The sequence below is a fragment of the Empidonax traillii genome, unplaced genomic scaffold, assembly GCF_003031625.1.
Source record: "Empidonax traillii isolate 1590-97213 ecotype Southwest subspecies unplaced genomic scaffold, ASM303162v1 scaffold420:size724490, whole genome shotgun sequence".
Taxonomy (NCBI): domain Eukaryota; kingdom Metazoa; phylum Chordata; class Aves; order Passeriformes; family Tyrannidae; genus Empidonax; species Empidonax traillii.
This window is the reverse complement of record NW_020955613.1, coordinates 64,642-89,194: the sequence shown is the minus strand read 5'-3', so window position 1 is coordinate 89,194 and position 24,553 is coordinate 64,642. Positions and strand designations below refer to the sequence as shown.

At 42.3% G+C, this 24,553-nt stretch overlaps 1 protein-coding gene across 9 annotated transcripts in view; it reads right to left on the bottom strand.

Annotated features, from left to right (window-relative positions):
* Positions 1 to 24,553, bottom strand: part of CHL1 (cell adhesion molecule L1 like) — a 123,753-nt gene that overhangs the window by 79,537 nt on the left and 19,663 nt on the right. For 7 of the 9 annotated variants that reach the window (XM_027894204.1, XM_027894203.1, XM_027894207.1 and 4 more), the window contains exon 2: positions 15,276 to 15,356. The exons of the other annotated variants lie outside the window; for them this stretch is intronic. The gene's annotated coding sequence lies outside the window, so the exon portion shown is untranslated. The remainder of the gene's footprint in view (positions 1 to 15,275; positions 15,357 to 24,553) is intronic. 9 annotated transcript variants of the gene reach the window in all.

The following is a 24,553-nucleotide window of genomic DNA, read 5'->3' as shown; positions in this document are numbered from 1 at the left end:
AAAAAAAAAAAAAAAAAAAAAAAAAAAAAAAAAAAAAAAAAAAAAAAAAAAAAAAAAGGATACAGGAAAGATAAAAAAAAAGTTCAAAAAAAGGCACAAAAAAGATAGAAGTGAGACTAAAAAAGATTTTAAAAGATAGCAAAAATACATCAAAAAAAAGATAAAAAATATACCTAAAGCATACCATAAGTATGCTGATAAGATAAAAAAGTATAGAAATATAGAAAAATATCAAGATACAAAAAGATGCAGAAATACAAAAGTTAGAGGATACAGAAAGGACACAGAAAAGATGAAAAGATACAAAAAAGGAACAAAACACATAAAAATACAAACAAAAGGGAAACAACAAAAACAAACAAAAAAAAGAAACAAACAAAAAAAGAGGGAAACAAACTGTTTTTCTGTTCTGCAGGTTGTTTGTTTTTCCCATGTCTTACACAACAGAACTATTTTTCCTGGCTAATTTTCTTTCAGCTGACACAGACACGAAAATTTGGTCCAATTTTCCCAGCAAACATCTCCGATCCACCTGGAGATCCCAGACCCGAGGGGTTATTGATGACTTTTCCCAGTGAAAGGATCTACCTGAGGCCAAACTGTTCTGTTTGGGAGGAAAATGCTGGTTCAGCTCTGCAAACCCACACCTGTGGGACACACACAGACCTGCACTTGGGGTGGAGCCAGACAGGGAAAGAAAACATTTTGGCAGAGCAAATTATCAATATCTAAAATTAAATTTGAGTCTCTGATTGGCAAATAGAATATCCCCCCTTTTTCCCAAGCTCAGGGCAAATAAGGCCTCCACAGAAACTTCATAAAATAAGTCATGTTTCTTCTGTTCAATCACGTAAAAACAGATAGAAAGAAAACTTGCACCATCTCCCACAGGATTTCATACATGAGTAACATGTATTGACACTCACTGCAACATGGGTAATTTTCCCCAGCACATTTTCACCCAAAAATGTGCTGGGATGTACTCAAGGATTTTGTCCCTCTGCCTCAGATCTGATAAAATGAGAACTTTTTGTGCCCTGGCTGCCACAGAACATGCTGGACAAGAAGCAAGTTGGGATTTAGAGGATGGTATGTCAACCTGGATTCCCATTTTAATACTTATGAGAAAATCACCTTACTCTTTTCAGCTGAATTTTTCTGTCCTCTCCAGTTTCAACCAACATTTAGCAATGAATTATTTTCCGTCCTCATCCTTCCATTCTTCTCTCCACCTTCTTCCCATAAACTTCTTAAAATGAGATTTCCCCATTAATACAAATAAAATATGTATCTTTTATTTAACTCCATTTATTCTGACCTTTCATGACAATGATCTAGGACAGAGACCTAATAATTTTGGTACAGAATCCCAGAATTGTTTGGGTTGGAAGGGACCTTAAAGCCCATCCAGTGCCACCCCCTGCCATGGGCAGGGACACCTTCCACCAGCCCAGGTGGCTCCAAGCACTGCCCAGCCTGGTTTTGGACACTTCCAGGGATCCAGGGGCAGCCACAGCTTCTCTTGGCAACCTGTGCCAGGGCCTGCCCACCCCCATAAGGAATTTCTTCCTACTATCCCATCTAAACCTACTCTCTATCCATTTGAAGCCATTCCCCTTGTCCTGTCTCTCCAGTCCCTGATGAAAATCAGGAATTTGTATCTCCACAACTGTCTGAAAATATAAATGACAATTACTTACTGTCCACACAGAGCCAAAGGTAGAATTACCACTAAGGTGACATGAGAGTTAGGAAGAGATTCCTGGTGGCTTCAGCAGAGTTTGGATCCCCCCTCCACAAGGAATTGCAAGAGACTGCAGCACAGTTTTGATAAATCTTCCAAAACTAGAAGGGCACTGCCTCGACGTGCAGCTGTCCCCATTTATTAAAAAGACAGAAAGAAGCTGCTTCCACTCAGAAGGAGCCAAAAAAAAAAGCTGCCAGGCGAAACCTGGCACATCCCACAGCAGCCAAACACGGAGCTCATTAACCGGGAGCGCCTGCACAGTCCTGGTGACTTTTCCCACTCGTGCCAGCTGGGAATGTCCAAGGTTGCAAATGTTTGTGGGAGGAAACTTTAAACACCTTAACCAGTGCTAAAGAGAATCTGCTTTTCAGCAGAGGAAATCAGTGTTTGCAGAAAGATTCCTACAGAGAACCTGAATTTTGGTTTTTCAGCACAGAAATGTATCAGAAGTACAGTTTGTAAGGAAAATCTGGTGTATTTAGTCAGCAAACAACTGGTAAAAAATCAAATTCCTCTATGGCCCAGGGAAATGGAAACATTAAAAGGAATTGTGCTGGTAAAGGTTATTTTTGATGGGAAGAAAAGCAAAAAGCACCAGTCACTTGAGAATAAACTCAGATGTCTCAGCTCTGCATCAGCTCAAGGTTTGTCACTTCAGCTCTGCATCAGCTCAAGGTTTGTCACTTCAGCTCTGCCCCACTGGGGAGATATGAGGGAACATCAGACACAGCTGAGAGACTGAGAAAGCAGCTTTTGTTGAGAGACATAAAAGAAAAAAAAAACACAAAAAACCACAACAGCAACAACAACAAACTCCCACAAAACCTGTGGGCTAAAACAGGAATTCAGAAATACTGATTATATAGGATAAAAAAATCCTGATTTTATACCAGGAGAAAAGGTTCTGAGATACAACACTGCAGAGAGACCAACAGGAGACGGAGAGACAGACACAGATACAAAATACCAACTCAGTCCAGGCATCAGCATATCACAAACACTTCCCAGAGTGGTCTGACACACCACGACACCCCAGCTCAGCACGAGCAGCAAGACAATGTTTGACATCTACCCCTTTCTGGTGACACACCAATCACCCATTTGACATCCACAACCTGCCTTCCATCAGCTCAGAAATTACAGACCTTCTTCTGGGTGTTTCTCCTCCTCCTCTCACTGCTCAGGGGGGGCTTTGGTGCCTCTCCTGCCCCCCTTGTCCTTCTCCTGGATGTCCCTCCCTCCTCACCAGGACCTCGTCCAGGGGCTGTGGCTGCAGCGCTGCCTCTGCACCCCGGAGGAGCTTCCAGGAGGAATCATGACCGTTCCAGAGGATTTCACCTGAAATGCTCTGCGGATGCAGCGAGTGGCCATTTAAGCAGTGAGTCATCTTCCCTGGGATCCTTTTAAGGAAACTTGGCTGGCACAGTTTCAGGGCGAATTTCTTAATCCTTCGTTTTGCAATTTGCAAAGGGTGATACATCCCCGAGCTGGAAATGGGGATCATATGGTGGCAGAACCACACTGATCAAGGGAAACGCATTTAGCACTATATTTTCCTGCATTTGGTACTTCCAGAGCCTGATCTTAAAATATCTGAGTCTGTCCTTGTGCCCTATTTCAATGAATTCCTCTTTTAAAAGAAGTCAGCTGAACTTGGCCAAGAAATATTTAAATTCTATCTTTCATTACAGCCAAGAAAATGATATCTTAAATAGTTTTAAAATGAGTTCCTGAACTCAACTCATTTCTCTCTCTGACTGCCAGAGCAATCTCAGGCTATTCCAGTGCCTTTTTTTTTTTATTATTTTGTTTGTTTGTTTGTTGTTTTGTTTTGTTTGGGGTTTTTTGGGGTTTTTTTGTTTGGTTTTGGTGTTTTCTTTCAATTTCCTTTCACCTCCTTTGTCACTCTTTCTGGGAGGGTTTCTCTTAAGATCAACTTCAAATGGGGGCAGTTTGCCTATCAATACATTTTATGAAGCCAAATTACTGAAAGTACCATGAAGCTCTGTATAATTACTGTGTAAGCAATTAAAAATCCTCAAGTACTGTCATTTCCAACAAGTCCATCCTAGGCTATGATGGCCACCAATAAAATTTCTCTTAGATCAACACGAAACACTTCCACACTTTCATTTTTCCACCCTGAATGTACCCAGGCTGCAAATCCGTGTTACAGAGACCACCACTTTGCTTTCACAGGCATCTCAAGGTTCATCAGAAGACCCTCTAGCAATTCTTGAGATGTGGCACCTTTTCTTTTTCAATGACACTCTCAAAAAAGCAAATTATTTTTGGTTATTCCGAATTCCCTGGTGGGTGTCAATGGGCACCTGCCTTTGCTGCGTCACCAAACTGCTGCCTGTCGGGAAAATGCCTGCAAGAATTTTTATCCCTCTTTCCAAAGAGGAATGGGTTGCAGGTGGGTGAAAGTGGCAGACTTACAGACCAAAAAAAAAAAAAAAAAAAAACCAAAACCACCCAACTGAGTCAGAGAAATCTGATGATTCATCGAAATGAGAGGAAAGAGGGAGAAAAGAGATTTGCTCTCATGTCTGGCTGTAAAACAAGTCAATAATATCTCATGCATCCAGGTCACTAATTTGAACAAATCAGCAGGGAACTGGACAACCACCTGCACAGAAACAGCCAAAAATGAAACAATTCATAACCACTAATTAAGCTAATTCCTCATGTTTCAGTTACTTGTCAATGAAATGAGCTATGATGGCTAGTCCTGGAAGTCTGAAGAGATTAACAGCAAAATAATATACCTAAGTGTACACACCGTGATGGAGCAGGGATTAAAACCTCATTAGTGCTGTGTTAACCTGTGCTTTGGATGTCAGAGCTGAGTACCTGAATACACAGAATGATAGAATGCAATATTTATTCTTTTTACGTATAAATATATGTATATGATCTGTAAAGGACACCTAAATCACATTAAGAAGACAAATCAGTGGTATTAAATACATATTTTATAACTGAAAATCTCAGTTCTACCACTCTACAGCAAAACACTCTCTTGCACTTTCACATACATGGAGAAAAAAATTTATAATAAATTCAGTTCCTTCAACACATGATCCTTTTCTTGAGGTATTTCTCACCAAATGATGGCACCACATTCACCTGATGCCTCGTGGCACAATCATCCTCCCATCACCAGCATCTGGACCTGCTAACTCCTGTGAGATCCAGTGGGGCACTTTTCCATCAGCCACAACACTAAATGACAGGTCACTTGTCTTGCAAGTGTGAGAATGACTTTGAACAGAAAACGGTGTGAAGGGAAACTGAAGCTCAAGTTAATCCTGATACCAAGCAACCTTTTCTCACTGATCTTTAATACTTGCTACAAGAATTAAAAATCAAGTTTGAGGTCAGGACATTGCCAGCAACCCCCAGGAGGCCAAAGGCTCCAGCTCGTGATGGAAACTTCAAAAAAAAAAATATGTCAAAAGCATCAGCAGTTCTGAGGGAGACAAATGTTTGTATTCAATGCCTTTGGTTAAAGCCAAAATTTAATAATGAGTGGCACCAAGAGCTGTTTTTCATTGCAAATCAAGTAACAAGCAAAAAGTTTTGTCAGTGGTTTCTGAATATCACTGGTTTAGTGATCCACTAGTGCCTTGACAAGGCTAAAATACAAAAATCTTTGGTAAAGCCACTGCTTCCCAAAATGCTGGGTTAAAAAATTATCAATTTGAGAATATCAGGGTGAAATTATCACTTATTCAATGCCAGGCTGGGCTTTCAGAGTTTTACTGGAAAATATTCAGCTATCTAAACTCTACACCCAAAATATAGCCCCTGGGTCTCCTCCAGCTCCTCCCAAGGAAGGTGCACGGTCCCCTTGACAAAGGGAAAAAACCAAAAAGGTTATTTTCTGGGATTGCTTGTTGAGGAAGTTAAGCTCATTAGACTCGTCCCATCTATCCCAACCCCTCCATCACTGGCAAAAAAAAAAAAAAGGGAGATTTCAAAGGGAAGAAACCCAAACTAGCTCCTCCACTGAGAAAAAGGACATTGCAAATTCTGTTTGAGAGCAGCTGAGTGGAAAATCTCAATGTATTTACTGGCAACTCAGCCAGCCTGGGCATAACACAGGCTGGGAGTAACCTGGGATTATCTCCTGCCTGCTGGAGAAGGCACAACATGCAAGAGCTCTGCCCACTGCAGTGATTGGGAATGCAAGGCTGTAGGAAACCAAAACAGGCTTTTGGGTTCACAGGTTACAGAGTATCTTGTTTTGTGAGAAAGGCTTGATTTTTAATTACCTGGAGAGAATTACTTTCCCTGTTATTTTGTGCTCTGGGGTTCTTATTAACTTTTTTTACATAAATCTGCATTGTAGAGAAGTAAACTCAAGTTGGTTAATGAAAACAACCGCCCTGTGGGGACACAGCAGCTCAACAGACGATCAAAAAGCCTCATTAATCTGCAGGATTTCACGAAATGAATTAGGAAAAAAATATGTATTTCTCTAACACAGGCACGAAGCCTCCTCGAAAACATCTATCCCTTCCCCAAAAACCAGTTTGCACAGCAACAAAGGCTCCCTCAAATCTGAAGTAAATCATTAGGCAGCAGCGGGCAAGCCCTCCTCGCCCAGCCCGGGAGGTTTCATAGCCCTCACGTCCGTGCCCTGCACTTGTTCATTAATTCCCAAATGAGAATCATGAGGGCAGACAGTGCCCCTTTGTCTCCCAGCGTGGCACACTGAGGATACAACCACCAGCCCCTCGTTAGTGGGTGTCCTCCTCACCCCTCTCCCAGGGGCAGAGCTCGCGGTGTGACGGCAGGAGCCGCGTCTGAGCTCCGGCCAAACCAAACCGTCGGTGGACAGCGAAGAACAACAACTGCTGATTTCACAGCGGGCCCTTCCAAGTATTCAGCTCGTGGAAAACCTTCTGGAGCAGCACCCTCACACCCCAGCCCTTCTCCTCCAGCCCTCAGCGGCCACAGAAACCCGCTGAGCATCTGTCGGGTGTCTGCGTGCAGGGAAGGAGATTACAGGAAAACAACCCTTTGGAACAAACATGCCTATTAAATCTGGGAGAGCGATAACAGTATCCAAGTTCTTGGGTTTAATGAGGCAACAGCACTTAGGGCTGACTCTTCCTAAATGTATACACAGAAATAAATCCCTTGTAATGAACCCTCGTGTGTCAACTGGCTGTGCCCTTTCTGCATGTTTAATGATAAAAAATTCCAGCCAAATTATTCCAGGCACTGAATAGGCAGTGTCCTGTACTTACCCTTAGCCCTGTGTGCAAGGACAGAACAGCAACTACACTGAGGGGAAAAGGTACATTAGGCCACCTGGTAATAACTCTTTTCCCTCTTTTGCCATATTCAGACACGATCAGCAACTTTGGTTTTGGCAGGATGGAAAATGCTAAGCTTGGCAGCGGAGTGTTTAGAAGAAAATGACTTTTTCAAAGGTGATGAGTGAGGAAATATGCAAAGTGAAATCTTTCCAAAAGATATCTGCCTGCTTGGGAATTCTATTTCCAGCCAGCCAAGGAAGATGGTGCAGCCAAATAAACAGATTAAAAACCTGTCTGTACGACTGAACGATGATCAATCTTAGAGCTCCAGAGGAATAACTACTACTGCAACTATTTATGATCTGACATGACAGGATGGGTTTGGAGGAAACATGTCAATAGCCCAGCAGCATTTAAAGAAAATCCCCGAGTAATTTGTCACGTCTCTCTCAGGCCAGACTCGGGCGCGAGTCCTTCTGTACTGAGACATCAGCTTTTAGAAACTGGAGCTGCAATGAGTTTCAAGGCTTATGTTGCTGACATGTGGCTGATTTGGTTAGCCAGGGTATAATTTTGTGAGTCTCCTCAGCGCACAGGTGTGGCATGGAAAGCAGGAATCCATCTGGGCCCACCCCGTGCATGGGGAACGAGCGGTAAAATGACAGAGGAGAAAGGAGCAGCTCCCTCAGACAAACAGCAGCTTCTGCAAACACTTCCCCGAGCACTTGTCAGAGATGGGAGAGACAGCACTGCACAGAGCATATGTGGCTTGGGGAGGGAGATGAAGGGCTGATGTAACGAGAGCTGGCACCTCTCCAGGGCCAGGGATGCAGGGAAGGAATGGGAATGGGCCAAATCTGCCTCGTGCCCATAATACAAATTTTTAGCTCTTTTCCTGGAAGGACTGTGTGTCGCTTTCCCTCCAAATTCAGCATGGATTCCACCTGTACTGGGGACACAGCCTTTGCCATTGCTGTGGGAAACCATTGCAGTGCTACTGAGCCATAAGGCTCTAAAAATCCCAGTGCACCCCAGCTTAGGAGACACTTCCAGTTTAAGCCTTCCCATCCCCCAAAGCCCCGTGTGTTGGATGCCTCAGCTGCCAAAACACCAACTCCTCCTCCTCCCTGTCAGCCCCACTGCTGTCAGACTGGAGATGCTCCACCTCAGAGGGACTGACCAGGACCTGCTGCTGGAGCAGGACAGTCCCTCAGCACAAGGATCAGACACCAGGAGAGCAAAAAAGGGAAGGAAATACAACGGGAGAACGTAACCACAACCACAGTGCACTTCCAAAAACAATAACAATGCTGTCTGGTTAACAGGCTCTCAAGATAATTCATTTTAAGCAGGAGCTTGGACCACAAGCTGAGGAGAGAGCCTATGTGGGTAAGATACAGCTGAATAAGTCATTGAGGATTAAATTCCTTTTGAAATAATCCAGGTATCCTCCAAAGTTCTCTTTAAACTACCAGTAATTACTTTTTAGCACTGTCTGGGAATGGCTGAGGTCCCAGAGGGTTAGAGATGGTCAAACAGAATAGCTATTTTTAGGAATGGGAAAAAGTAAGCCCACATAGTTTGGTTTCAGATGACTGGAAGACCCAGGAGCAAGTGATAAAACAATGAAATTGTAAACACTCCCAGGAACATAAAGTGAGAAGAAACTGCCAAGATGTATTTGTGGAGAACTAATCAAGTCAACCCAACCTTCTTGGTTTTTAAATCAGGGTAATTACCCTATCATAGGAGGCAATCAGATGGGATACATTTTGAACAGACATTTTCCTCTATCACAGCAAGGCAGATTTACCAACTTCTGACTTTAGACTGACAAAAAACACACTCAAAGAACAGTTTTCAAGAGTTCACTTCCACGTTGAAGGATCACATCAGCACATCAGGTGTGTTTGATTTGATCCCATCTTTTCATGAGTGGCTCAGGTCTCAGGCGGTGTGGGGGATCCACCAGCACTCTGAGTGACGGCACTGACAACCCAAATTATTGGAAAAAAAAAATCTGAAATCATGAAGATAAATTAATAAAAAGATATCCAAATACCTATTTTGGAAATAATCAAGGGCAGGATTTGAAACGTGGCTTTGGATGGGTAGCAGTACAGTGAGGACAGAGAGATTGGAAAGGACAAAACCTAAACATGAGTCAGCACAGCTCTGCTGCCAGAGACAAGTGGTGTTTGGGGAAATATTAACAGATGTTAACCACAGGACACAGGAGGTAATTATTCATATGAGATTTAGAAAACATGACCTAGAAAGAAGGATATCTGCTCCCTCTGTAAGGAGAGAGGGCTGAAAATGAGACATGGCAGCAATATCCCAACCCATTACCGGGTTTAATTAAGAAAGCCATGCTCAGTTGTACTTTGTGGACACGAGCAGTGGCTGCCTTAATTCACAGAGAGGAAAATTAAGGACAGATAGTGTGAAAAGCTTTCTGAGCTATGCAGATAGTTAATCATTTCAATGCATTATCTCCAAGAAGGCTGCTCTGACCTGGTGCTGGAAGCTTCTGAAACGACCTTGACACAATCCCCTCTCCTGAGGCAGGATGTAAGTGGGGTCCAGTGGGCTGAGCTGGTTGACCCCTTAGGATCTCGTGCCAGATTTGCATTCTGACAAGTATTATTTTTAGTGTCAAAACCCAAGAAATAACATCATATGGAAACATTATCTCCTCTGAAAAAGAATAATTTAATTTTGCACAACTGGCTGTGCCCAGCACAGCTTTATATTATCTTTTTTTTCCAATCCATATTAAATGCTGGCAAGGCAGGTCAAATATGTGCAATAAGTTGTCCATATTTGAGAATTTTCAAAGAATCTGTCCCTAAAGGCACCTCTTTATCCCAGTGCTCCCAGATTTATCTTTTCCTAAGAAATGCAGTCAAATAAAACCAAATAGGAAAAGCTCCCTTGTTACACTTCCAACACTCCTGTACACATTGGTTTCTTCACGTGGTCTACTCCATATTATCTTCAGGAAAAAGCCATTCAGGAGGTGATGTGTAATATAATTCCTTCATTGTGATGTTTGTATTACATATCCTTACTCATTTTTTTCTTAATTTACTACGCATTTGGTAATATTTTGCAGTAAAGCTTGTTTCAGCATCCAAGCAGAATTTTGTATTTCAATTTACTGAAGTAACACGTGAGCTTTGCTGTTGCAGAATTTATTTTAACTTTGTATTTTTATGTGATTTTATTAACTCATTTATATAAAACTGGATTACACTTTATTACCAATCTATTTTCTCTGTGTCTACAAGTGTGTAGCAATATAGCAGATAAATTTGAAATAATAGGAATAACAAAAGTAGTATTATGCACAATTATAGCTGGCAGCACCCAAAATCAGACACCCTTAATAACAAATGACAATATTATATAAAAGAAATACCATCTGAAAACCGATTTTGCACGGTGTATTAAAGACTTGATGGCTCAGAAGATGGGTAATAGAATAAAAAGCCTTTTATCTCAAGGTCATCAATTCAAATACAAGTCAGACTGATAGCAACTGAAAGCCATTTGATGGCAGTGCTAATGAACCCAGTCTTGTTACTGGAAATTTAAGAACCAGCTTAACATTTAGGCCTTTCTCCTGGCCCAGAAGTCCCAGAGGGTGTGAGGAGCAGATCCAGCTCAGCAGGTAGAGCTTTATTTCCCTCGTTATCCACTGCCAGCCCCAGGCTGTGTCCCTGTTTTAGCACCTTCCTACCAGGTACCTGCTCTGTTCCAAAATCCAACAGCACTGCTGTCCCTTTTATTGCTTGGAAAGTTAAAAAACCAGGGCTGGGCTTTCAGCAAAGTGACCACTTCAGGTGATGCAAAGGCAACACCCTGAGCTGTAACAATTCCATGCATTCATGCATCACTTTTTTTTTTTGATATCTTACTATTTTTCTGGCACGTCTCAGATAATGTGCCAAAGTAAACCAGTGAAGTGGGAAAGAAAAGAATCCCTGTGCAAACTCCAGAGACTGCTCAGCTGCTCTCACATCAGCCAGCAAAGAAAGCAAAGCTCATATTGCATGACTTGACAAGCAAACTCCAGGTCTTCTCAAATAAAATCCCTGTCTAATTTCCTTTGTTCTGTTATAATGCCCACACAATTTACTGTTGGCTCTGGTATTAACATGATGCAAAGCACTGATAAGAAACCCATTGATGTTGTCCTTTTTATGCTGAATGAGATTTTTATTAAAGAAAAACCAATAAGAACAACCAATCGCTAGACATGAATTTTCAATCGTTCTCCAAAAAAAAAAAAAAAAAAAAAGGCATCCCAGAAGGAATTTGTTTTCACATCTTACACAAGCAAAGCTCAGGGTTTCCACATGAAAATCAACACACAGTGTTTGGGGGACACACAGTACCATCAGAGGGATAAATATTCATATATTGAGCAACCTGGTCTAGTGGAAGGTGTCCCTGCCCATGACAGGGGGTGGGAATGAGAGACAGTCTGGGAGGTCCCTTCCAAACCAAACCACTCTAAGATTCTACAGTAGCAGGGCAAATGTTTTTACAACCTCTAATTAAAACACACAGATTCACTTTTGAATCGAGGCACCCAGACAACCTCTCCAGGTCCCATCCAGCATCAATTATTTTAAGATGCTAAAAATCAACCCCCTCATGACTCATGGAAACTCTATCTTCAGTAGTGCTTGGGTTTAGGGGAGCTGTTTTGGTTTATAGAACTGACTAATGGATTCATTTTAAAGGTACCCAGGTGCTGAAGATGCAGTTTACAACCAGCTTGGGTTTATGATGCCTGGAAAACCAATTCCCTTAATGCAATTTTTCCCCAGTGCAATAACCATTAGAAACTCAGCCCTTACCCAGGGGAGACAGTAGAAATCCCCAAATTCTCACTTTTCTGCTGAAGCAATGCCTCAGCACCTACACTCCCTCAACTAAAACCCTGTGGATGCATTTTGGTGCTGAACTTGATAATTTATTCCTAAATCCTGATAATCTCATGATATTTATAATCCTCAGCTGAGTGGGAGTAAACCCTTCAATTTTATGGAAGATCTCCAGATGGAATCCCAGAATGGTTTGGGTTGGAAAGGACCTTAAAGCCCACCCAGTTCCACCCCCTGCCATGGGCAGGGACACCTTCCACCAGCCCAGGTTGCTCCAAGCCCCGTCCAACCTGGCCTTGGACACTTCCAGGGATCCAGGGGCAGCCACAGCTTCTCTGGGCAACCTGTGCCAGGGCCTGCCCACCCTCACAGGGAAGGATTCCTTCCTAAAATCCAATATAAACCTACTCCTTGTGAGTTTGAGGTCGTATAAATATATGTTAGAGGCCATACAAATTTTGGATCCTCCGTCAGCCCAAGATGTGCAGCCTCCAACACTGGATTGCCAGCTCAGATTTCCCTTCTAAGTGGTCAGGATTTACTAACTCTGATTACCTGAGGTGAAAACTAGAGATCACTTTGGTTCCCCCCTGGCTTGCAGCACCAAATGGCCCCACTCACTTCGTGTCTGTCCAGAAAACTTACTGTCAAAAATACAGAAATGTGGATTTAAGTGGATTTTGGAGTGTGGAAAAATCCCAAATCCATCAGTTAAGGGCATTAGCTCATGTGACACACCTCAGTGAAGTCAATTTTCAAGGATAAGCTTGTGACAAGCTGACTGGAGGAATTCTCCTTTAATGCATTATTAATTCATTTATTATTACAGTTATTATAATCTTTATGCAGGGCACTGAAGTTCAATTTGTTCTATATGAGCTAATGTTTTTAATGAGCCCTTTCTTCTCCTCAGGATGGGAGCTTCCTTAACCACTCATTTAGCTTTTAAGCACGTAGAAAATGACATGATGATGTACCCTCCTCATAAATACAGCCTCCCATATCATGCCCTGAATTTTAAATGAAAAGAAATGATTACTAACTTTCACGTTGCCAAATATCTTTTTGAAAGGTAATAAGGCTCATGAACTCTAAATATAGGAACCTCACCACACAATAGAAATCTTAATTACGATTCCTCTCTCTGACAAAGAGGAGAAATGCGTTCAAATAAAAAGACCCTGTGTAAGTAAATGCAGCTCTTTGTGGGGCAGACACTGGGACACAGATTAACTTGAGCCTGAAGCCCCATCTGAATGGCTTTGGGTTCATTCTCTGGTCACGCAGGGCAAGGAGGTCACGAGGCTGAAACTGGTGCCCCGAGAAACTGGTTCAGGCGGGGAGGAAACAGCACATTAAGCAGAAAATTGGGAGTGCTTAAAGTTGGGAAGCAACGGGAGGAAAACATTTCCAAACCCTCACACCGCTGTCAAGGCACCCAAGCACCCTGCTGGTTGGGAAGGCACAAGCACTTGGTGACCTCTCCTGCCAAGGGAGGAGGGTCAAGGTGTTTAAAAACCACGTGGATGTGGCACCTGGGGGACGTGGGTTAGTGGTGGCCTTGGCAGCGCTGGGGAGTGGTTGGATCTGATGACCTTAAAGGTCTCTTCCAACCCAAAAGATTCTGTGATTCCCTATAGGAAGCTGCTCGAGTCTGAACTTGGAATGTTATCCCTTCGTCTCCCCCTCGAACGCCTCCACCCATGGGATGCTCTTACAGAGAAGACAGAAGATTTGGGGGGATGAAAGGTAGGAGAAGGTTTTGGGGGGGATACATGAGAAGGTTTTGGGGGTGTGTAAGAAGAAGCAAGGCAGACTGTCCCCTTAAAAGAGTCGAGCAAGTCTTAATTCTCCTCTCATCCCGCATACCTAAAAAATAGCCATGGTGACCTTTCCAGATGGCTGGGCTTGAAAGAGGGAAAGTTTATAAACTGACTTCCAGACTGACAAGAAAGTGAGCTTTTCAGGGCAGAGCTGCCCCTACAAAGGGATAAATGAAAATATAATCAGCTTTTATGGCTATCTGGACTCCGGAATCATAGCAGCTGAATCCCTCTACCTGATTAGTTTATCAGAAATTAGTGAATTATTTCCTACTTGAAACAATCACTGGGTGTAAGGAAATAATCAATTTATCGGTGGGAATAAAAGAAGAATAAAAATAATTAAAAAGTTAGAGCACTACTCAGAGACTACATTTTATCAATGACTTTATCTTTCTGAATTTTTCAGAGCACAGAAGTTCACAAAATGAAATTCAGCAGCAGATACATAAGATGTTCTCAGCCCTGCTCTCTGCAGCAGTGAAAGCCATGAGCAGGATACAGAAAATCCTAATAAATGGTAGCTCAGAAGAAAGTTATGGTGTAAATAATTCCCATTATAGGCAGATCTTTGGCCTTAGAGCTCCCATTAATATAAGTTAATGGGAAATGCATATATTGGTAGCAGAGACTCCCTTTTCACCAGCCACAAACAGAAACAGAACACAGAATTATAGAAAGGGTTTTTTTCCTGAATAGGATTTAAAACATAAATAAATAAACAGACAGAAATCCCTTGCCAGTGTGATTATTTCCTCCAAGCACATCTCACTCCAGGAAGGATCCACAGGCTCTAAAATCCCCTGGTAACAAACTGTCCTAGGGAAGTCCAAGCCATAAATAACTCCAGGACTCCAAACCCTTTTTTTCCCTGCTGAACAGTGGTTGGCAAAGCCACCACTAAGGCCCTGCTCTTCTGCTATTTCTCTTCCACGTGCCCTATTTTAAAGAAATCCAAGTTCCATCTCCCACTGTGGATCCAACCCTCGGGTGTTTGGGGTAACTCACTGTCCCTGTAAACCACCTCCACCAGCTGCTGGGGAGCAGTATGGGAGACTGAGCTTGAAATAATCAGAATAAAATCATTACATAATCTTTTTATCTAGAATTGAGGGGGAGTTTAAATGTAAAATCACAATTTCCTCACCATCAGTTGCTACAACCGGATAAAGCCTGGCTTAGGGTTACACACACAATAACAAGTGACTGCTTGACTTGGAAAGAGAAGCCAAGCAATCTCCATCTGACCTCAGAGAGCTTTCAGGCTTTGAAATCATGTCTGCATTCTTCAGGGAATTAAAATCACGTGGCATTACTCCAGAACACACTCACATGCACAAACAGATGTACACAGACACACACACACACGTGTTTATGCTTTTATAGAAGGAATATTAAAGACAAAAATGGTAACAAAGGGGTTCCAAAATGGTTACAATGACTTCAACTGTTAAGATTCAGAGATGGAGGTAAATAAAATCTGCATCCAAACCACAAATATTTAATTTTAAAGAATAAAATATGCATTTCTAACCAGTACATGCAGCTGCTTCCTCATCAGTGCATGGTCAGTTTGTAGTTTTACATCTGAGTGCTTGTCCCCACTTTACTGCATCTGGAGAGAAAGACAAATTTGGGATTTGATAAATGGGATGTCACATGTTGAATTTATCTGAAACCAGCATCTTTATCAGCACAATTCCTTTGCTTTATTTTTTTTTCCCCTCTGTGTCACTGAGTTTATGACTGATCTCATTCTCCTTGCCCTTCATTTAACTGGAAAAGGACAGCTTTTTCCATATTTGAATAACAGAAGCAACAAACCCCGTGGAATAGGAAAAAAAAAAAATGGGCTGAAGTGAGAAAATCTGATTCTTATTCTAAATCTGGTTTGTGACCTTGGTAAAGGCGTCACTTCTCTGCACCTCCACTTCCCCTCTGTTTCTTTGCCTTTCTTGTCTACTCCCATTACAAGCCTGTTAAGTATTTATATAGCACCAAAAGATAAGATTCAGCCTTCTTTGGAATCAAGAGATAACACAAAACCAGAAACAATAAATCTTATCGACCACCACTTACATTATCACAATCCTAGTAGTCCACTATTGTGAAACACATTTCAAAATGATTTTTAATAGTTCCTCCCCTTTCAAATCACAGAAAAAAATAAAAAATGCTCATGAAAGGAAAGTGTGTTCAAAGGGAAATAGATCCCTTAATTTTTTTATTACAATGTATTCCACCTCTTTTAAACACATTAGCCAAGAGCTGACCACCCACAGGTGGGTCAGAGGATGTTCTCCTACATGCTGGAAGCAGGAAAGTTGAGGGCAAGTCTGGGAAGCTCCAAAATCACTTTTTCTGCTCTCCCCAAAGAGAGAACAAATTCCAGGCCAACTCCTACATCAACAAGGAGAAAGACGAGCACACAAAGCAAATTTTGGCTTCTTTTTACCTTTGTGGGTCACCTTTAAAAGTGATTTTCTTTCCAGCCCCTCTGTGTGAATGACAAGATATTCAGTGAGGCGTCTTAGGGGAAAAGAAGTGATAAAGAGGAATCCAGCTAACCTATTTTCTTTCTTGTCACTACTTGATAATCTCTTTATCTGGTCTCATCTCACCAGTTGCAGACAGACTTATTTCCCCACGGACAGACCCAATCCTTCCTCCAAAGTGCACAAGTGAACAGGCACCTCCTTTCCCACAGTGTTTGAGATTCATATTGTAACGTCCCCCTGATCTTTTGGGGTACCTATGGGCAGATTCAGCACACACAGATGCAAACATATAGGATGTACATGCTTTAGTCTTTCAAATAGTTCCTGTGGTCAGGGGCACACAGAGAACATTTACATGAACCTCCCCATCAATAGCAGTCTGCAATTCCACTGAAACACGATTCACTAGCACACATATTTTAAATTTCAGTCCCTTTCCCAATAAATTATGGTTTCTGATGTGAACAGCAACCATTTTTCTAAAGCTCTGCAGTGATTTAGGAACCTCAATTCTATTTTTCAGCTGCACCTTAATCCTTCTTGACTTGTATTGAGGCTTTAGCTTAGAGAAATGTTTGCTCTCCTGCTGGCAACACACTCAGCCTTTCAGAGGGGCCTTTACCTCCACAAAGTAATGTGACTGCAATTTGTAATGCCAAATGCAAATTTGCCTGATCAAACAGCCCGTGCCAGCTGGGCACAGCCCAACAAAGCTGTGGCAGCCTGGGCCAAGCTTTGCAAGACATGCCTGGGCTGGAGAACAGAGCAAACCCAACCCCAGTCCCACGCACAGACACCAGGGCTGCAAAGGGGAGTGGGAAAATCCTTATGCTGGGAATCAGCACAGAGCAGGCCATTTGCAGGATTTCAGTTTATCACAGCACAGGATTCAGGGAGTTCAAGGCAAGATGCTGTTATTACATCAGGTCTAGACTTCCTGCCTTTACATTTCCCCCAGTTATCTCTATATTAAGCCAATTCCCTTGTAATTGATTAAAAAGTCTCCTCCAAATAAAAAAAATCTCCTTTTTATTTAGACACATGGTGTGTGGAGGGAGGAGGAGAAAGAAGGAATTCAACATTATTTTACTCAGAGATTCTAAGGGAGGAGGGGATTTTTATTTGTATGTCCCCCTTCTTCTCGTATTTTTTAATCTATCTCCAAAATCACAGCAGAGAATAGTAACTCAGATGCTTTATAGCCTGAATTCATTTTAATTAGCTTTCTCCTATCTTTACCAGCTGTTTGTCTGCTTCTCCCATTTATGCTGTGCATCTTGGACTTATCGATCTAGTAAGCTTTAAATTACAGCTATCCATGAGAAAAAAAATAAGGCAGGAGGAGGCAAACTACAACAGGAAAGACCAGAGCTGATAAAGGATTTCTGAAGGGCTACTCACTTCTGCTAAAAGAAAATCTTAATGGCATTTCCCAGAGAGAAGGTCTGTGGGGCTGAAGTTATCAGTGGACTGCCCAGACAGAGGAAGGGCAAATAGAGCTCACATAGGTTGGAGGAAAGGATTTATACCAAAAACATTTCCAGTGGAAAGTGTAGGAAAACATGCTCCTGACAACGTGAATCACCTGCTGAAGGTGATCCAGCATTTCGCCCAAGTCTCTTCTATAACATGAAGACACGATAACAACTCAGGGGTCTCTGCCCCAGGTTGGAAGAAAAGCACCATCATTCCTCCTGTGCAACAAGCACAGCCAGCCCTTGCTTCCCTAGCTCAGGTAAATGGTTCTGGCTGCAGCAAGATATTTCAAGTTTTAAAATCAACTTATTTCACAAAGGGATTGCTGATACCGTGTAAGTCTTAATGAGAAAACCCGTCTCCCACTCTAGGCTTAAAACTCAACCTGTTGTTTAGGTTTTCAAGGGAAAAATCTTCAACCTTACTAACTGGGATTTATGATGACTGTCCTAGAAACCCTGTGGCCTGAATAGAAGGTAGGTGCCCTGGTCTTATAAATCTACTGGGAGGAGAAATTAAAACATGATCCTTTTCCTCTGTGGGTGTGTCTGGATACCCAGTGCAGCTTTCTGCTCTGCCAAGGCATTTCATTGCTATGATGTGCCACAAGTGCAGCCACTTCGCTCTTTCAATTTTCCAAAAGGTTAGAGGGAGCTGACAGATTTCTGAGAGAGGGAATGCAGTTCATGCTTTCGTTCACTGGCTGAATTTGACACCGTGTTGCAGCTCAGCTCCTGTGGTGCAGAGCAGGAGGGCACAAAGATGGCTTTAAGACATCTCAGCTCCCCGTGTTGAGCTGCCCAGGGGCTGCCTGCTCTCTGAGCAGAACCAGGAGCAAATGCTGAGCCAGGATTAGGTCTGGCATGACCTGCTGCCTCTGGCCATGCCACAGATGGCACAGGCAGCTTCCCAGGCTCCTCCAGCTCCTGATGGCAGGGGAAGAGCAAACAGGCAGGGATGAGTGGTCCCTGCTGCAATGTGACCTTCACATCTCATCCATCCCTTTCTCCCTAACAAATCCAGCTGATGAAGTAAAAAATTCTGAGTCGCTCTGAAAATGAGAAACTAAATATTGGAGTGTCACTTGGACTGTGCCTGTACAGATCCCCACAACACAGAGCAAGGTAAGTCATGGATTTGGCCCAGAGGACTTGACAAAGCAGAGTGGCATCAAAAGCAGGGAATGCTGCCCAGGATGGAGCTCTGGCAGTGCTTGGGATGCTCCTGAAGCCAATCCACTCCTGCAGGGCTGAGCTCTGCACATCAAACCTTCCGAGACCCAGCTCTGCCCTGCAGTGCAGACCGTGAAGGTTGATCCTATTTCGGTGACACGTGGGTGGCAAAGGGATGAAAGGGCCCCAAATCCCAGCACCCAGGCCTGGGCAGTGTTTCCATCAGCTCCAGCACCACTGCCAGTGAGGAATAAGCTCCACTTGTGCCTATTAACAGCAGGGTTTTTTGAACGGGAAGTTTTTTCAAGCAACAAAAATATGCATTAAAAAGCTCAGAAAACAGCACAGGATGAAATGGATAAAATGCCACAGCAAAAGGTCAATGTCCTTATGGCTTATGGATCCCACATAGGTGAAAAATGTGCTAAAGGGAGTATTTACAGTGATATCTTCAGATTAATATCAAATTAAGATGGGTTGAGGAAAAAAAAAGAGTAAGAGAGAAAAGAACCTCTTTAATAAAGAAACAAACATTTTAAGTGTAATTTTACCCATGTGCCTTATGAATACAAGCCAGTGTGCTGAGAAGAGTCAACACAACAGTTTTCCATTTCTTAAATGATATGATTATTTTCTTTTCAGCAACAGTAAAATCTAATAATTTTACAGGAATAACATTAAGAAGTCTTGTTTAGTAGACATCTTCTGCCAATATTTCAGTTTTCCCACCAGGAAATGTGTTTCTAGTCTGTCTCATATTTAGAATAAGGTGATTCCATTACACCAAGCACAGTGTTACAAGTTGCTCAAATATCTGTTTATTTATTACTAAAAGAACATCAGAACACGAAGAGAGCCTTGAAATACTAATCATAGCTGTCTAGGACCATCACATGATGTGAGCCAACAATTCCTGTGATTTACTGGGCCAATAAAAGAAGGCAGCCGTGAACATTTTTGTAAATCAAGTCTATTGGGCCAGATTTTGCTCCTTGATTACTCAGGCATAAGAAACGTTATAGCACTTTACCAGTACATAATTCAGGTGATGAATTTAATAATATGGATAGGCAGCATTAAAAGCTGTTATAATGTTTACCAGAGGGAAATCACCTTGGCTCCTACTAACACACAAAGGCTCATGCTCACACATGCACATACACTCTCTCTCTGAGGCTTGTCAGGCCAGCAGAGCCATTTTTCCCTTAAAAAAATTTGTCCAGGTCTGTGCAAAATCACCCAGGTCTCATGTACAGCTCTGTCATACCAAAAATCCCCCAGCTCTGCCAAACCCCCACAGGAGGTGAATGTTCAGCAGTCAAACCCCCTGCCATGACTTGCACGCTTGTGTGGAGTTTAAATTTGCAGTTTACACCAGGTGTTATGATCCCTTGAGGGAACCTGTGACTGGCAGAGAATCACCTCTGCCAATATTCCCCTCCTGGGTCAATAAATCCTGATAGTCAATAAAAGTCAGCGAGCAAAACCGACCCCAGCAGGAGCCTTGGGGTAAAATTTGGCACACTTAGTACCTGCCTATTAGTTAGAATGATTCGGCATTTAGGGTCCCCGAGGTATAGAGAGCACTTTCACTTGGTTTTAATAACCTTCTAATGCACAAGTCTGTGTTACAACCTTTCCCTGAGCTCCTCAGCGTGTACTATGTGCCAACTGAATGGCACGTGGGCTGAGAAAAGGATTTCTCCTGAAGAGGAAAGGCAGCACCTCTGAGTATCCACCTGCCAGCCGAAAAATATCCACCATTCTCCATGAGACCCATGAATTCCCATCACAATACTGGGGGTTGAGGAACGAGAACAGCCAGAAAACTTCGTTCTGTGTTTTTTTAAGATATAAATTAGGTTTCAGCTCTTCACACCTGACACTTCCAGGGATGGGGCAGCCACAGCTTCTCTGGGCAATCTGTGCCAGGGCCTCCCCACCCTCACAGGGAGGAATTCTTTTCCTCATATCCCATCTAAACCTTCTCTTAGTTTGAAGCCATTCCCCCTTGTTCTGTCACTACATGCAGTTGTAAATAGTCTCCAGCTCAAACAAATCAGTGTCGGGTTTTTTTTAAGTTATTTTTATTTACACCATCAGCAAAATATTCCCTAACGATTCCTGGTTATAAATTTTATGCATTATGTAAATTTAACTGAGGATGCTCTTCTCCCACTCTACAGCCCAAAAGTCCATCATATCTGAGTGGCCATGATACATGAACTTCAAAAGATCAGAAGGACCAAACTCATGACAATAAGTACAAATAACATACCCAGGGTCTTGAAATTATTTTTAAATAATCATAAGTTTTCTTGCTGCCCTCTTCACAACAGATTTAGAGTATAGTTTTAATTAAGGAATATTTTCTTCCTGTTGTAAAGACAGTTCACTGTTAATTTATAATTTTCAGGGCCTTTTTTCCTGGAAATGTCATGTAAATGTACTTGGATACTGTCCAACACTGAAATTGGAAACTTAACCTTATCATATGTGATTCTATGTTCAGATTGCTAATGATCATACAAACTAATAAGTAACTTATTTGGCACCTAAAATGATAAGCAAAGCCATGAAACAAGCAAACTAAAAGATTTCTAGACCCAACTGGCAGACGATTTACAGACTAAAAATTTCTCTAGAGATTGACTTATAAAAGTTAATGACTTTCAAACAAAGGGAAAAAATGAAGCCAACAGTCTGAAGTTGTTCATTATACCTCATTTGTTCAATTCTAATCTTGATTTGGTCATCAGCTCTCTGTCAAGCCATGCAAACAAAGTGATATTTGTTCCCATAACAATATTGAACCCTTAGACAGCATTTTTCCTCATCAAATCTCAAAACCTTCCCACAAAGAAGGAGAGCTTTGTTATCTCCGATTCAGATAAGGAAATTGCAGCAGTGGGATAATTGCAGAGCCAGAAATAAAACTTCCGAGTGCCAGGCTAATGGCCCGAGTACCGGCACAGGGCACTTGATTAACACAGAGACAACTGAGGTCAAGACGGGCCATCGCAGTATTGCAACTTCTGAACTGCTGAAAGCATGAGGAAAAAAGTGCAACAGAAAAAAAATCACATTAATTCAACGAGTGCTTTCCACTGGCACTTAAGATCTGAAGTGTTCTGATAACTCCTTCTGCCCACAGACACTCACAAAGACTTTATACCAATGATCCCTCATCAGGAAAGCTCACTAGGGGTATGCTTAAGTTATTAAGGTATCCCAAATATTTAGAATCCGATAGGGTTTTGAATTATTTTCAGTCTATCAGAAAAAAAAACCAACAAAAAAAGTGTGGGAAAAGACACCATATAGGATTAAAAGCTGTTAGAATCTATGCCCAGGAAAGCCAAAGCCAGGTGGAGCTGAAGCTGGTAAGAGATGCTACAGACAATTATAAAAGTTCACCTCGAGGTACAACTGCAGCAAAAGACCGGGGAAAATGTGGGTGACTCCTGAATATGTCAACAAAACTACTAACAAAGGGGATAAATGAAGGATGAGGCATTCAGTGATGTTGATGTCCCAGTCTTTATGGGCAAGGCCTCCTCTCAGGCTGCCCAGATCCATGGTCCTGATGTCTTTGTCTAGGGTAGGGAAGTCCAATCTACAGTAGAAGAAGATTTTGTCAGGAGCCACTTAATCAAACGACCTACAGAGTTCTGTGAGTGTGTAGCAAACAGGTTGACATCGCTCTGAGGCTGCTCTTTGAGTCTTTGAAATGTTGTGGAAACTGGGGGATCCTTCTGGTGATTGGAAGAGGCAACTGCCCCGGCCATCCTCGAGAAGGAACAACACACAGCACCATCCAAACTGCCTGGTGACTCTCATCCCAGTCCTAAAGATTACAGAACAAACCTTCATGAAGGCAACTTGTTTACCCCCTTCATATCTTCATTAACAACTGAGACAACGAGAGCAGCAGGTTCCCAGATGACAGCAGAGCTGGGGAGCTGCTGACACGCTGGAGAGTGGGACGGATATTCAGCGGTGTCTCAGCAGGGCTGGAGAAGGCAGCTGACAGAAAACTTCCAACGTCCAGCCAAACCAGACATGAAACTCCGCAAATTGAAACCCACAGAGCAGAAAGCAGCTCCAGGGAAGACGGGCTGGGGGTTGAACAGGAGCTGGCAGTGATGGTGATGGATGCCAACCTCACGCTGGGCTGCATTTGCGGGAGCGGAGCCAGCAGGGCAAGGAAAGCAGTTCTTACTCTTTATTCAGCACTTGTGAGGCTGCATCTGGAACAGAGTGTCCAGTTTTGCTTTCCCCTCTCACAGAACACTGGCAAACTGGCAAAACTTCAGCAGAGAGAAGCAAGATGAGGAAGGGGCTGCAGCACATAACTGAGGAGAAGATGCTGAGGGAAGTGTGTTTGTGTAGCATGGAGAGAGAAGGCTGATTGCTGTTTCCACCCAGACAAAGCCTTGAGCAACCTGATCTAACTTCAGGACCAGATGACCTCCAAAAGTCCCTTCCAACGTAAATTATTCTATAATTTTAATGGCTTCCCCTTCCCTCGTACTTATCACAGTGCTTTCACTTGCAAAGTGTCATTTGGAATTGATTATTCTGACTTTGTGCAACATTTTGAAACGCAATCCAACATTCCATACATATTTGAGAAGCATCCAACTGCAGGTGAGGAGTATCATGGCCTAAAAGCCAGTCAGCTGGAGCCAATTAAAGCACCATCAGCCTCCCATGACACCAAAATGCCTAATTGAACTTCCACCCTCCGTGCAAGATGGAGATTTTTGCCTCCTCCCCAGAAGCCCAAAATGAGGGGTTCAATGCCCTGGGTCTCTGTAAAGCAAGATCATTATCAAAACACAGCGATCAAAACAGGAGACGCCTTGCACTGATTAAAATAATGTTATTCCACCCTCTGAGGGGAGAAAAAAAAAAAAAAAAGAACATTTCCCCTGCAAAGAGATGACCTCAGATCTTTAGTCAGAGACACCCATTTTTACCCTCCTGGCTAATGTAGAACATGAGCAGGAGCAAGTGCCACACATGCATATTTAGAATGAAACTTCAAAAGGAGGTGGTTCATTAACGTGAGGGAAACCGAGACGTGTCTGAATGATCATTAGCCACGGTCCAATAAAACCTGAGCTTGGGTTTAAAAAGATGGGGGGAAAAAAAAAAATTAGCTAAAATGTATGTTGACTGAAATATATAAACTTCCAGTGAAAATCGATTGGTATTTATAGCTGCTGAATAATGCACTCATTGCTATTCATCCTCATTACTGAGCATTTTGCAACTGTCACAAAAAATATGGTGGGTGACTGACAGCTTTTAAAATATTTTTATGCCTCAAGAACCCAAAATAGCTGAAAGAGAGCCGGAATTTGGAATTCAAAAAAAAAAACGGACAAACTGCCAATAACACAGCAACTTAACCTTCTCTTAATTTCGTTTTTAGTTCAAATTTCCCCAGCCTTCTGAATTCATGTGAGTCATCATTTTGCTTTTCTTCCTTTTTTTGTGGAGGAAAAAAAATCATATTTCCTCCTATTTGGCTTTACTAAGCTGTGGGAAATCTCTGTATATGAGAAAGAGTACGAGCAACATTTTCCCCTAATTAGTCCATAAAAATGCTAATTTCTCTAATGAATCAGATTGAAATATCACAGGACTAGGTAATAGCA